Here is a 15,622-nt window from a genome sequence, read left to right as displayed (position 1 = left end):
GCATCTGGTCCCTCCACTTCATGGGAAATAGATGGGGAAACAGTGGAAACAGTGTCAGACTTTATTTTTTGGGGCTCCAAAATCACTGCAGATGGTGACTGCAGCCATGAAGTCAAAAGACGCTTACTCCTTGGAAGGAAAGTTATGACCAACCTAGATAGCATATTCAAAAGCAGAGACATTACTTTGCCAACAAAGGTCCGTCTAGTCAAGGCTATGGTTTTTCCTGTGGTCATGTATGGATGTGAGAGTTGGACTGTGAAGAAGGCTGAGCGCTGAAGAATTGATGCTTTTGAACTGTGGTGTTGGAGAAGACTCTTGAGAGTCCCTTGGACTGCAAGGAGATCCAACCAGTCCATTCTGAAGGAGATCAGCCCTGGGATTTCTTTGGAAGGAATGATGCTAAAGCTGAAACTCCAGTACTTTGGCCACCTCATGCGAAGAGTTGACTCATTGGAAAAGACCCTGATGCTGGGAGGGATTGGGGGCAGGAGGAGAAGGGGACGACAGAGGATGAGATGGCTGGATGGCATCACTGACTCGATGGATGTGAGTCTGAGTGAACTCCGGGAGTTGGTGATGGACAAGGAGGCCTGGCGTGTTGCGATTCATGGGGTCGCAAAGAGTCAGACACAACTGAGCGACTGATCTGATCTGATCTGAATAATCCTAGTTCTGCTTCTGAAAATATTGTCATTGTGCAAAGCTTTGGTTGGTGGGATCGTTACCACAAGGGGGACTCCTTCCAGGGCCCCAAAGTGGGCTCTTTAACGCTTGGAAATGAATTGTCTTAGGAGATACACACACTGACAAAGCAGAAGACTTTATTGAGAAATGGCACTCAGGCAGACAGTAGCAGGGTAAGGGAACCCAGGAGAACTTCTCTGCCACGTGGCTCATAGTCTCTGGTCTGAGGGTGGTGGTTTGCTTTCTAGGTTGTTTCTGGCCAGTCTTCTTGCCTGTGTCCGTATTTGGTCTGACTCAGGTTCCTTCCTGGGGACTCATGCATCTCTCAGCCAAGATGGATTCTAGTGTGAGATGTTCTGGGAGATTGGCAGGACCTATGATGGGCTGGCATCTCCTCCCTGCTTGTAGCCCCTCCCAAATTCTGCCAGTTAGTTTTCTGAGGCGGCACCATATTTCTTCTCAGGTCATTCTGTTGTGAGACAACTCATGCAAGTGATTATTATTGTGCCTGGCCAAGGTGGGCGGTTTCAGTCAACAGTTCCCTAACAGGATTGCACCAATAAAACTGTATCAGTACCATCAACCACATTTGAGGATCCAGAATGTTCATACCTGTACCCTAGTTCTTTAATATCATAAAGGGAGAAAATGTAATAATTTGGTGGCAATGTCATCATAAGTACAATAATGGAAAATGTAGTCATTAGCAGAATTTCTGTAACAAAATTAGTTACAACTGAATTTAATAAGATTTTGGATTCATTTTATGATAGTAATGTTTAGCTTCAGGTGAACACTGAATTTGATGCTCAACCTCTGACCAAACATTTATTTGGTTCATGTCTACTTAATAGATATTTGCATATTTAAAAGTCAGTTTTAAATTTTTTTGCTAGCAACCTTCATAACAAAGACATGCACAATTGATTCATAGTCTGATAATATGATGGGAAATAAATGCAAATGTATACATACAGGGATATATTATAGGAACATGTAAAAAAGTAGAACCATTCAAAGGAGAAACGATTTCATAAGATGACAAAACTCAAACTAAACATATATTTACTAGTATATGTAAATGAAATAAAATGAAAGAAAAAAATACTCATATTGGACAAGAAAAAAAGTGTTGGTTTTCCTGTTTATTCCACCAGATCCCTTCTCCAACTTTTGCTGCTCCTTTGTGTACTCTGGGAGGCAAACTTCAAACTCTATCACTTGGTTCTCCTGCCAGCTGGCTTCTAGTCAAATTGGGTTAATTCAAGTTACTAGTAAGAGATCAGAGAGCATGAAGAGAAAAAAATCATGGCATTTCTTCTCTATTTCCCTGCTGATTCTGCATGACTATACTTTCTACCAAATAACCCTTCTTAACATGACCAGCTCTTCCTGAGCTTTCATAATGCTATCTATACCCTTTGTCTCTTCAGGTCTAAGTTAAAAGTTTTTCACTATTTCTAGTCTCTGAGTATTGTAGCATCCTTTGCTGAGTCCCTAAATTCTGCTCACATTGAGGAAAATAGACCCTTAACTTAAGTCTGTAAGGTGGACCACTGAAGCAGAAATTTGTTTCTTGCAAGGATACTGACTGATATAGTGGCTGTTACAAAGTGAAGTATGGAAGAATATCTTTCTTACAAAGAACACCAAGCAATGGCATTTTGTACTGCCCAACATGCAGAAAGAGCACTTTGCAGCAGGTCCAGTTGGTCCTGTAAGCTCCCCTGCCGTGTAGGCAGTATGACTCATTAGATCTAATAGTGCAGAGTCTCTGAGACTGAGAGTGATGCTGTTTGAAGTTCCAGCTAGGTCCTAGAGGAGTATTTCAGTTCATTTGGCTAAGATTTTGAAGCAAAGCCACACCTGCTTTTCAAATATTCTCTATATGAAAAGCAATTTCTGACTTGCTAATGGGCCCAGGGATAAATAAAATGCTTGAGAATGGGATACTGGGTAACTATGTGATTTGAAGTGTTTATACCAACTAGGTGTTATTGCTCTCTGAGTTATCAAATCCTAAAGTGCAGGTACATTAGCATTATAAGTTATAAAATGGAATTATTTATATGAAATGGCCTGAATAGGTATGGGAATCACAAATCCATTAAATAAGCAGATAATTCAGTCTCCTACAGTATATGCTTACTTATTTGCTGAATCTCCCTCAATCCACATTTGTATTTATCAGAATAATTGTCTGAAGAGAAGGTGTTCAGTAATCAGGTGAGTCAGATGTGTGACCTCTCCATGGATGGCTATCTGTAAACTTCTTTTACCAGTGACTCTGGTGCTTACTTAGTGGGTCCATGTGGTGATCCTGGTAGCACGGATGGTGAATATGCATGAACTGAACAAAATGGACTACCCTGTAGTAAGTCTGACCTGGCAGCTATCGCCAGTGTCTAGCCAACCACTGCCAGAGGTAATGCTGAGCTCCTAATATGCTACCATTCCTTAGGGACCACCAGTCTGGTGGCAGGGTGATTACATTGAACTCTTTACATTATGGAATAAGCAATGACTTTCCACATAGAAATAGATACACATTCTGGAAATGGGTTAATCTTTTCCTGCCCTCAATGCTTCTACCAGTATCACCATACATAGCCTTATAGAATACCTTATTCATTGCCATAAAGTCCAACATTGTGCCTTTGATCAGGATACTCATTTTACAGCAAAGGAACTGTTACAACAGATTCATAGCCATAAAATTCAAGTTTTCCCACATGTCCAATCACCAGTAAGCTGCTGGCCTGATAGAATGATGGAATGGCTTCCTGGAGGTTCAGTTACAGTGCCAGCTGGGAGACAATATTGTTTGAAATTGTAGTACTGCCTAATGGATTATACCATCAGCCAATTCATATTTCCATATGCCCCAAAGCCAGATCATGAAGGTCCTGGAACTAAGAGGTATAATTGAGAGAAATCTTTCTCATTATTTTACCTAATATTCTAGTTATAAAATTTTGTTTCTCTTCCTGAAACCTTGTACATATTAGGTGACTTTGGGGGTTTCTTTTTCCAAGGAAGGAAGACTTATGCCTATGTATCTATTAAATTAGGTTTTAAAACTATACTCTTATGATGTTTCACTTCTAATGCCAGTGAACTAACTGGCAACAATGAAGTTTACTCTATGATTAATTCTGTAACAAGAGAAAATTGAGCTAGAAGGACTGGTCTGGAGTCCAGGGGATTCACTATAGAGAGTTTTATCACTTACATGTGCCATAAAAATAGTCAGTGAAACAACCTGGCCACCAAATAAAGACAGACTTGCCAAAGACTGTGAAAGACTATGAGACGAAGATTTGGGTCAACTCATGAGACAAATATTCCTGTCCTTCAGAAGTTTAGCAAAGTGTATTTTGAAAATGAAATGGATACTAGAAAAAAATTCTAATAACCAAATTGGCTTCATGATCAAAGGCAAGAACAGTAGCATCTAATTATCTTATTTTCTGTTAATTGAGCATTTCTTTCTTCTTACCATACTCTTTGCTCTCTTATGTGAAGATTACTGATGGTGGGTAATATTAAAATTTAAGTTTCAACTGGGAGTATGGCTGAATTTCTGATACCCTGTCACAGTTTAAGTCATCATGGAACTGTAGTTTTCCCTGCACTGGGGATGCAATTTTCTTAATCTTAGTAAAAGCCAAAAATGGATACTGAGTGGGCACAGTGATTTGGTACTTTTCTGTTTGCTTCCTAGGTCTATTTTCTTTCCTTCTCCATCTTCTTTTAGGTCATGGATGCAGAACTGGACATCCAGGTCCCTTTGTGGTCTGAATTCTAGCAGAATACTCTCAGTGGGTGACTTCAGTAGGGTTCAAGTTGGGAGGAGGGAGAAGAGGGTATTTCTTTCTTGTTTCCTCCCTGCTTTGGTCCTGTGCCTCTGGCAGCATGTCTCCATGTATGGCTTCTGCTGGGGGCCTTTCCTCATAGCTCCAGCAGTCACTTGGCTTTGGTGACACTTTCCATCCCTTTGTCCCTTTATGGCTTACTGCAGTTGCTGTGTCTCTGTTCCCAAGCATCTCTTGTTTTCTCTCATGAATTTTTTAAATCCTAGCTATAATTCTGTAAACAAGCTCTTTATTTAGTTCTCTACAGTTGAACCTCAGAGAGGAATCATGATTTCTTTCAGAATTATCTCTTGTATCAATGCCAGTGATTTATTGTGTATAAGAAACATAATAAAATTTAACTCAAAAAGCTTGAAAGGGAAACTTTAGGCAAAGACATGGCAGGCAAATGAAACTAAGAGAAAAGCATGGATCATAATTTTAATATCAAGTTAGATTGATTCATGGTTGGTAAAAAAAATATTAAAAGGATAAATTGTTGTTGTTGTTGTTCTGTAGTCACTAAGTCCTGTATGACTCTTTTGTGATCCCTTGGAGTGCAGCCCACCAGGCTCCTTTGCCCATGGGATTTCACAGGCAAGAATACTGGAGTGGGTTGCCATTTCCTTCTCCAGGGGATCTTCCGGACCCAGGGATCGAACCCACATCTCCTGCACTTTCAAGAAGGTTCTTCACCACTGAGGCTCAAGGAGGCTAAAATGGACAAATACAGACATGTTTTAATACGAAGATAATATACACAAATAACTATTATAAATATTAATTTACCAAATACTGTGTCTACATAATTTATAAAGTAAAAACTTCAGGAAGTAGAAACATATTTTTAAAAGAAAACTTACAGTGTTCTTTTCTCAGCTAATAAATGATCAAGTGGGAAAAACAGTGAGATTAAGGAGGGTAAAAATAACTGTTGGGGGGAGAACTAATAGGTGGATATTCATTTGTATGTTCATGGACTAAGCTAAATTCAACAAAGTATTTGGCCTCAAGAAAGACCTCAGGATATTCAAAAAAGGAGAAGCAATGCAGAGCTTAATCCATGATGATAATGTAATATGACAAGGTATTAATAATAACAATTGTAAGCAAATTATCTATACCAGTTGGTGTAGAAGATTCTGTCATCTCATTGGATCAAAGAACAAATCAAAATTATAACTGAAATCTAACTAGAAAATAATAATGAAACACCATGCTTTAAAACATTTAGCATAGCTGTAGCAGCATTCAGAGGCTATTTACTATAAATAATTTAACATAAAAAAGAAAAATTAACAGTATTTAATTAAAGAATTAAATTACAGTGAAATGGATCAAAAGAAAGGATACATGAGGATTAAAAATGGAAATGGAAAGGAATGAATTAGAAAATAGAAAAGGATATAACTATTGAATAAACCCAAAAGCCAATATTTAATTTAAAATGAATTTAATCCAAAATTTAAAAATTAATATATATGGGGGCAGGAGGAGAAGGGGACGACAGAGGATGAGATGGCTGGATGGCATCACTGACTCGATGGACGTGAGTCTGGGTGAACTCCGGGAGTTGGTGATGGACAGGGAGGCCTGGCGTGCTGCGGTTCATGGGGTTGCAAAGAGTCAGACACGACTGAGCGGCTGATCTGATCTGATCTGATCTGATGTATAAACTAATAATTATGCTCATTATGGCAACATAAAAGAGGAAACATACAAAATTATAACATAGGGGAAGTTACCATAGGTTATACATAAAGATATAGTTCCATTTCTATCTATCTATCTATTATCTTAAAATATAGTTTTTTACTGGAAGGGCAATGTGAGTACTTAAATCTTTTATCTTTTGTTATCAATTTTCAAAGTAAGGAGTTGTTTTAATAGCTGCCTCAAAAGATAAAAGGTGACAAATGAATTTTTTTAGCTTTTCTTTTTTAAAAATCATTATGGACTCTTGGATTTTCATTGATCCAGTGTGTTCCAACTGACTAAAATCATTTTTCTTTTTGAGGCTAAAGTTGTCACGTGGTTGACCTGTGGGAAACCTTTTTTTTCTTTTTTTTTTTTTTTGTTTTCTTATTTTATTTTATTTTTTAACTTTACAATATTGTATTGGTTTTGCCATATATCAAAATGAATCTGCCACAGGTATACATGTGTTCCCCATCCTGAACCCTCCTCCCTCCTCCCTCCCCATACCATCCCTGTGGGTCGTCCCAGTGCACCAGCCCCAAGCATCCAGTATCGTGCATCGAACCTGGACTGGTAACTCGTTTCATATATGATATTATACATGTTTAAATGCCATTCTCCCAAATCATCCCACCCTCTCCCTCTCCCACAGAGTCCAAAAGACTGTTCTATACATCAGTGTCTCTTTTGCTGTCTCATATACAGGGTTATTGTTACCATCTTTCTAAATTCCATATGTATGTGTTAGTATACTGTATTGGTGTTTTTCTTTCTGGCTTACTTCACTCTGTATAATAGGCTCCAGTTTCATCCACCTCATTAGAACTGATTCAAATGTATTCTTTTTAATGGCTGAATAGTACTCCATTGTGTATATGTACCACAGCTTTCTTATCCATTCATCTGCTGATGGACATCTAGTTGCTTCCATGCCCTGGCTATTATAAACAGTGCTGCGATGAACAGTGGGGTACACGTGTCTCTTTCCCTTCTGGTTTCCTCAGTGTGTATGCCCAGCAGTGGGATTGCTGGATCATAAGGCAGTTCTATTTTCAGTTTTTAAAGGAATCTCCACACTGTTATCCATAGTGGCTGTACTAGTTTGCATTCCCACCAACAGTGTAAGAGGGTTCCCTTTTCTCCACACCCTCTCCAGCATTTATTGCTTGTATCTTTGTGACATAATCCTGTTTCTCCACCGAATAAAATGATACCATTTTCTCATTATGTTTCTCTTTTTGAAACTTTTCATTGAAATATAATATACATACCTTAAATTATACAAATCATAAGCATACAGTACAGTGAATTAGGGCTGGGTGAATAGACTGTTGAATCTACAGACTAGGTTAAGAAGTGGAAGACTAGCAGGATCTCAAAGGTTCCTCCTGCCCCATCCTAATCACTATCCTAGCCCTTCTGCCACAATGTAGCCTCTATCCTGATTTCTAATGGGACAGAACAACTTAAACCTAAAAAGTTGATATAAGTGTATTAATGCAGAATGTGCTTGTTTTTATTTACTCCTCTTGCTCAATGACTGAGAATCACATACATAATTGTATCTTTATCATATTTATTTTGCTAGATGTATAGTAGTCCAATATATGTGTATAATACTATTCTTTCTTTCCTATCTATCTTGTTAGACATTGTTTTCAGTTTGAGGCTATTATAAATAATTTTTGTGAATATTTATAAATATTTCTAGTAGTGCATATATACACATATTTCTATTGATAAGATACCTAGAAATGAAATTCCTGAGTCACACAGTAAGTGTAAAATGTAGTGGATAACACGAAACCCTTTCCCAAAGTAGTTGTTCAGGTTGTATCCCCAAAAGCATTGTGAGAGATTTCCAGTTGCTCCAAAACTTCATCAACACTTTAAATTTTCTTTTTAACTTTTCAATTTGTATTTGGGTATAGCCAATTAATATATGTTGTGGTAGTTTCAAGGGAACAGCGAAGGAATTCAGTCATACATGTATCCATTTTTAAAAGGTATTCTGGTGGGTGTGTAGTGGTTTCTCATGATAGATTTAATTATCATTTAGTTGGGGATTAGTGAACTTGAGTACTTTTACAAGTATTTATTGGATATTTGTAGAGCCTCTTTTGAAAATGTTTCTTCAAAATTTTTACCATTTTTCTGATAAGTTGCCTCATTGTTGGAGACTTTGTGTATTCTGCATGTAAACCATTTGTCACCTGTATGAGTTGCAAATAATATTCTAATTGGGTTGCTTTTGAACTCTTACTGGCACATTTTGCAGGACTGTAATATTTAATTTTAATGTAGTTCAAATGATTAATGTTTTATTACCTATTAAAAATCTTTGTCTGTCTGTGCCCTGAAGATATTCTACTATATTATCTTCTAAAATTATAATTTACATTTCCCATTTAGATCTACAATAAATGAGAGTGATTCTGAGGAGTGATGTGTGGTAAAAAATCTACTTTTGTTTTTTCTTATGGATAGTCAATTGCTAAGAATTGTTTATTGAAAATATCATCTCTCCTACACAACATTGCCCCTTTTGTCAAAGAACCAGATTGTTCTCCTTCTGGACTCTATTCTGTCATATTGCTTTATCCTTCCTTGCAATATTCCTCCCTCTCTTCATTAAATAGTTTATATGATACGTCTTTATATCTTGTACTATGAATACTTTAGTCTTCTTATTTAAGATGTTAGTGACTCTTAGCTTTTGTATTTTCATCTAAATTTTAGAGTTAATGTGTCAGTTTTGAAAATAAATAAGTCTGCTAGAACTATGATTGCCACTGTAACCAACTGATTACTTTAGGACAATGAGCACATTTAGGCTTTAAATATGTGAACATATTTTATCTCTTCATTTATTTAGGTTTGATTAAATTTTGCTCAATAATGCTGTATAGTTCCGTTGGAATTTTACATAAATTTGATTAGATTTATTTCAAGGTATTTGATGTTTTGATGCTATTCTAAATAGTATCACTTTTTATTTTAGTATTCTCTCTGTTGTATAAAGAAATAAAATTTTAAATAATGACCTTACTGCTTCACTGTGTTATTTATAATGTTATTAGAAAGTTCTCTTGTATATGAACACAAACGTATAGACTGCAATCAAAAGTAAAATTTTTCCCTTTCTCATCGTTACTCTTTTACTCCTTGTCTTTGCATTGGCTTTGGATAAAATAGAATGAAATGGAATGAAAATGATGATAGTAACAAATATTGCCTCACTTTTTATCTTGGAGGGAAAACTTTTAACATTTCAGATTTTTTTCTCATATTCTTTGAAGATGATATTTATCAAATTAAAATCTACTAGTTTTCTGAGCTTTTGTATAAATTGGTTATGACTTTGAATTGGTTTTTATTTCTATGCCATTCTTCATAGATATTTCTTTTTATTCACTAGTGAATTATACTGATTGATTTTTAAATGTAACTTTGGCAAATTTGGGGAAAGGGGGTTATATTTAAAATTAATAGGAAAGTTGAAAGAAAAATATAAAAAAATCCCATACATTCAGATTCTCCAAATGCATAAATTTTCCCCGTTATGATTTTCTCTCTTTTTCTTTCTGAAGCAGAGTAATTGGCAATATTGTTCCCTTTATCCATAGTTCAGTTCAGTCGCTCGGTTGTATCCAACCCTTCATGAACCCTTCATGAACCCATGAACCGCAGCATGCCAGGCCTCCCTGTCCATCACCAACTCCCAAGTCCACCCAAAACCATGTTCATTGAGTCGGTGATGCCATCCAACCATCTCATACTCTGTTGTGCCCTTCTCCTCCTGCCCTCAATCTTTCCCAGCATCAGTGTCTTTTCCAATGAGTCAGCTCTCTGCATCAGGTAGCCAAAGTATTGGAGTTTCATCTTCAACATCAGTCCTTCCAATGAACACCCAGGACTGATCTCCTTTAGGATGGACTGGTTGGATCTCCTTGCAGTCCAAGGGACTCTCAAGACTCTTCTCCAACACCACAGTTCAAAAGCATCAATTCTTTGGGGCTCAGTTTCTTTATAGTCCAACTCTCACATCCATACATGACCACAGGAAAAACCATAGCCTTGACTAGATGAACCTTTGTTGGCAAAGTAATGTCTCTGTTTTTAATATGCTATCTAGGTTGGTCATAACTTTCCTTCCAAGGAGTAAGCGTCTTTTAATTTCATGGCTGCAGTCACCATCTGCAGTGATTTTGGAGCCCCCCCAAAATAAAGTCTGACACTGTTTCCACTGTTTCCCCAACTATTTCCCATGAAGTGATGAGACTGGATGCCATGATCTTAGTTTTATGAATGTTGAGCTTTAAGCCAACTTTTTCCCTCTCCGCTTTCACTTTCATCAAGAGGCTCTTTAGTTCTTCTTCACTTTCTGCCATAAGGGTGGTGTCATCTGCATATCTGAGGTTACTGATATTTCTCCCGGCAATCTTGATCCCAGCTTCTGCTTCCTCCAGCCCAGCGTTTCTCATGATGTATTCTGCATAGAAGTTAAATAAGCAGGGTGACAATATACAGCCTTGACATAATCCCTTTCCTATTTGGAACCAGTCTGCTGTTCCATGTCCAGTTCTAACTGTTCCTTCCTGACCTGCATACAGATTTCTCAAGAGGCAGGTCAGGTGGTCTGGTATTCACATCTCTTTCAGAATTTTCTACAGTTTATTGTGATCCACCCAGTCAAAGGCTTTGGCATAGTCAATAGAACAGAAATAGATGTTTTTTCTGGAACTCTCTTGCTTTTTTGATGATCCAGCAGATGTTGGCAATTTGATCTCTGGTTCCTCTACCTTTTCTAAAACAAGCTTGAACATCTGGAAATTCACAGTTCACGTATTGCTGAAGCCTGGCTTGGAGTATTTTAAGCATTACTTTACTAGCGTGTGAGATGAGTGCAATTGTGCGGTAGTTTGAGCATTCTTTGGCATTGCCTTTCTTTGGGATTGGAATGAAAACTGAACCTTTCCTGTCCTGTGGCCACTGCTGAGCTTTCCAAATTTGCTTGCATATTGAGTGCAGCATTTTCACAGCATCATCTTTCAGGATTTGAAATAGCGCAACTGGAATTCCATCACCTCTACCAGCTTTGTTTGTAGTGATGCTTCCTAAGGCCTACTTGACTTCACATTCCAGGATGTCTGGCTCTAGGTCAGTGATCACACCATAGTGATTATCTGGGTCATGAAGATCTTTTTTGTACAGTTCTTCTGTGTATTCTTGCCACCTCTTCTTAATATCTTCTGCTTCTGTTAGGTCCCTACCATTTCTGTCCTTTATTGAGCCCATCTTAGCATAAAATTTTCCCTTCATATCTCTAATCCATAAACTACTAATAATTAGCCTGTTTTCCTAAGAACTAAGGCATCTCCCCAACAACTGTCAAAATCAAAAGTACAACTATAAAATCAAAGTTTACTTATCTATATTTAAGAATTAAAACCTTTTTGTATATAAACACCAATACCATATATTAACACATATGTATGGAATTTAGAAAGATAGTAATGACAATCTTATGGCAGCAAAAGAGACGCAGATGTAAAGAACAGACTTTTGGACTCTGTGGGAGAAGGCAAGGGTGAGATGATCTGGGAGAATTGCACTGAAACATGTATATTACAATATGTATAACAGACAACCAGTGCAAGTTCAATGGGTGAAGCACAGCACTCAAAGTTGGTGCCCTGGGACAACCCAGAGGGGTAAGATGAAGAGGGAGGTGGGAAGGAGGATCAGGATGGGAAGACACATGTGCACCCATGGCTAATTCATTTCAGTGTATGGCCAAAACCATCAAAATAATATAAAGTAATTATACTCCAATTAGAATAATAAAGTAATTTTTTTAAAAGGAAATCTTTTAGGCTGTTTTCAATTTTTTATATGTTACTGGCATTTTTCTGTAAAATTTTTGTGTATGATTTTTGCATTGCATCAATTTTTATGATAAGGCTAGATTGTACTTTTCTTTCATGTGGTACATTGTCAGATTTTCTATCAAGATTATTTTGGTTTCATAAAATGTTCTGAAAAGGGGTTTCACAGTTTCTATTTTCTGTATTTGTCTACAATTATTATTATTTTCTTAAATCTTTAAAAAATTTTATAAGTGAATTCAGGCATTAGTATTCCAAAATTAAAAATAGTAAACATTTAATTTCATAATACATCACTTAGCTCAGAGTTTCTGTTTTTCTTGTGTCTATTTTAGTAAGTATTTTTCTTGATATTTATCTATTTATTATGTGTTTAAATTATTGGCATAAAATTAGTCATAAGTTATCTTAATAAAGTCATGTTAATTAGTCATTAGTCATCAATAAAATTTTAAGAGCATATTTGTTAATGCATAATCTACATTTATTAAAATTCACCCTTTTTAGAAATATGGTTCTTCTGTTAGCTCCTTATCTTTTCTTTCCTTTATTGTGCCCATCCTTATATGAAATAGTCCCATGATCTCTCAATTTTCTTGAAAATATATCTAGTCTTGCCCATTCTATTTTTATCCTCTATTTCTTCTCATTTTTTCATTTAAATGTACACCAGTCAGCTAGAGATAAACAAATTGTAATACATAGAAACAATAGATTGTTAGCAATTATAAAAGGACAAACTTCAAATCAATGCAAGAACATGGATGAATCTTACAAAAGACATGAAGAAAGACAAACAATTTCATTCCATTTATATGATAGTCTGGAGAAGGGAAAACTATAGAAACAAATCAAATCAGTGATTACCAGGGCCCATAGGTAGGAGTTGGGGATTTAGTACATAAAGGCACTTATTGGCATGATGGAAATATTCTGTATTTTGATTCTGATGGTGGTTACATGATTGATCACTGCCCCCTGTACAATGTCATAAACCTCCGTCCGTAGTTCTTCAGGCACTCTATCAGATCTATTCCCTTGAATCTATTTGTCACTTCTACTGAATAATCATAAGGGATTTGATTTAGGTCCCTCCTGAATGGTCTAGTCATTTTCCCTACTTTATTCAATTTAAGTCTGAATTTTGCAGTAAGGAGTTCATGATCTGAGCCACAGTCAACTCCTGGTGTTGATTTTGCTGACTGTATAGAGCTTCTCCATCTTCAGCTGCAAAGAATATAATCAATTTGATTTCGGTGTTGACCATTAGTGATGTCCATGTGTAGAATCATCTCTTGTGTTGCTGGAAGAGGGTGTTTGCTATGACCAGTGCATTCTCTTGGCAAAACTCTGTAAGCCTTTGCCCAGCTTCATTTTGTACTCCAAGGCCAAATTTGCCTCTTACTCCAGGTATCTCTTGATTTCCTACTTTTGCATTTCAGTTCTCTATTATGAAAATGACATTTTTGGGGGTGTTAATTATAGACGATCCTGTATGTCTTCATAAAACCATTCAACTTTGGTTTTAGTGTGCATTTTTCTAATGAATAATAATACTAATCATCTTTTCGTGTGTTTACTGGCTATTTGTAAATCTGTTTTGCTCAAGTGTTTGTTCAGATCTTTTTCTCCTTTTAATTTTTAAATTTAAAGATGATTATTTCATATTCTGCTAATATTTTACATCTTTAGTTTTCAAATAACTGAAAGGGTTAATTCAAACATACTGGCAAAATGTATAGTATTTTATAATCTATATATTTCCAATAAAATGTGTAAAGTTGTGATACTGATTAAAAGTCTGAAGAAGTAAAAGAGACAAGAGCTTTTCGAGCTGTTAGAGAATTTATCATTTTTTCTGGACTGGATATAAAAACCAAAACTTATCTTTTGGTATTGGTCATGCTGAAAGAACATCTTCAGGAGGTTTTCCCAAACATACTAAAAAATGTTATTTTTATTTTCAGTCTACTTTGGTCCCTTTTTTTTTTTAATTTAATTTTATTTTTAAACTTTACATAATTGTATTAGTTTTGCCAAATTTATAATTATTTATCCAAGTCGCCATACACTTATTCTAGGCAATTACTTTATGATTCTCTAATTCATTTTCAAGTAGAATTTTAAGCTCTTTTTCCCCCCTTGGATTTCTTGAACCGATGATATCTGTGAGAATTATGCTTTAAAAAGCAACACAGAAAGTTAACCAAAAGTAAAAAATTTTATGAGCAGTGAACACTATCATAGCAAATATTAGTACTCCATACTGTCAATATGATTCTATAGTTTGTTTGCAGATCTAATGAAATAACATATGACTCTCAGAAAATAAGAAGTTAAAGATTGACTTCTTAAATATGTCATGTCTTAGACCTAAGACTTTTTTTTGGCTCCAGGTAGGAGGCTGTATCCATTTGCTTCTTAGCTCTTTCTCCAATAAGACTATGTCTTTATCAGGTGGAGAGTTTGTGTTTTTCTTTCTCTTTTTTTAATAAATGGTAGTTAAAAACATGTAAGAAATGAGCAGGTCTCTTTTACGGCACCAGTTACATATAACCCCGTTGTAACTAATCGTCTGGAAGGAACCAAGGGAGGGCTTTATCATGTGCAACAGGGCACTCTATAGTGTGTAACATGCATTTCTTTCTTTGGACATAATCTGAATTAAAATGTTACTATTTCATTAATAAATATGATATTTAAATCAGCAAATTAAAAATCACCACTATGTGTTCAAACTCCCTTAGATGACACTTCACTAGTCAGAACATGGTAATTATTTTGAAAAATCAGCTATTCCAAGGTAACTGGGCAGGTACAATATTTTATAAAGTAAATTACCAGTTACCATCAACATTCATCAGGGACTCATTTGGATTTTATTACAGGTTGACATTTACTTATTTGCCCAATTTAAAAAATTACAGCGGTTGCATGACTGCCCCAGGGCGCAGCTGTAGAAAATTAACACACTAATCACATAAATTATCATAAATAAAAGGTTATAAAAGTAATAGCGTACAATTTTTTAAAAGCAACTTATGACATCCCTAATAATACCTTAAATTTATATAGCACATTGAAATTGTCAAATCTCCTTTATCTCTATAGTTTTGAAGTTTAGAAACTCTGGCATAGGAATGCTATTATTGATACCATTTCAGAAGTGGGAAAGCAGAAAACCTAAAATAGCTGTTCAGTTGACCTAGGATTAAACAGCTAGATAGGTTCAAAGTCAAGTCAAGAGTTAAATCTCCTGAACTCCCAACACTCCATTTTTTCCCTCTGTATTTCTCTTTCATTGAAGAGTGGAATCGGAGAAGGCAATGGTACCCCACTCCAATACTCTTGCCTGGAAAATCCCATGGATGGAGGAGCCTGGAAGGCTGCAGTCCATGGGGTTGCTGAGGGTCGGACATGACTAAACGACTTCACTTTCGCTTTTCACTTTCATGCATTGGAGAAGGAAATGGCAACCCACTCCAGTGTTCTTGC

The 15,622-nt window shown here is 36.2% G+C and overlaps 1 pseudogene; it reads left to right on the top strand.

Annotated features, from left to right (window-relative positions):
- Positions 1-15,622, top strand: part of LOC102389315 — a 108,176-nt pseudogene that overhangs the window by 82,532 nt on the left and 10,022 nt on the right.

Source organism: Bubalus bubalis, chromosome 11 (genome assembly GCF_019923935.1).
Source record: "Bubalus bubalis isolate 160015118507 breed Murrah chromosome 11, NDDB_SH_1, whole genome shotgun sequence".
In the NCBI taxonomy this organism is placed as follows: Eukaryota; Metazoa; Chordata; class Mammalia; order Artiodactyla; family Bovidae; genus Bubalus; species Bubalus bubalis.
Note: the sequence above shows the minus strand (reverse complement) of the source record. Positions and strands in the feature narration are given on the sequence as shown.